General features: G+C 38.2%; 1 protein-coding gene across 3 annotated transcripts in view; it reads right to left on the bottom strand.

The window, feature by feature from the left end:
* Positions 1 to 346, bottom strand: part of PRKCQ (protein kinase C, theta) — a 137940-nt gene that overhangs the window by 58769 nt on the left and 78825 nt on the right. The gene's annotated exons all lie outside the window — the stretch shown is intronic.

Below are 346 nucleotides of genomic sequence, written 5' to 3'. Positions count from 1 at the left end.
GGGAACAACAGACTAGTTCCAAATTGGGAAAGGAGTACGTTAAGGCTGTATATTGTCACTCTGCATATTTAACTTATATGCAGAGTACATTATGCGAAATGCCAGGCTGGATGAAGCACAAGCTGGAATTAAGATTGATGGGAGAAATATCAATAACCTCAAATATGCAGATGACATCACTCTTATAGCAGAAAGTAAAGAGGAACTAAAGAGCCTCTTGATGAAAGTAGCTCAGACTATTTTTCTGGACTTCAAAATCACTGCAGATGGTGACTGCAGCCATGAAATTAAAAGATGCTTGCTCCTTGGAAGAAAAGCTACAACCAACTTAGACAGCATATTAAAA

This window comes from Bison bison, unplaced genomic scaffold (assembly GCF_000754665.1).
Source record: "Bison bison bison isolate TAMUID 2011002044 unplaced genomic scaffold, Bison_UMD1.0 scf7180017864323, whole genome shotgun sequence".
NCBI classification, from domain to species: domain Eukaryota; kingdom Metazoa; phylum Chordata; class Mammalia; order Artiodactyla; family Bovidae; genus Bison; species Bison bison.
The sequence above is the reverse complement of the archived record's forward strand: the minus strand, read 5'-3'. Positions and strand labels throughout refer to the sequence as shown.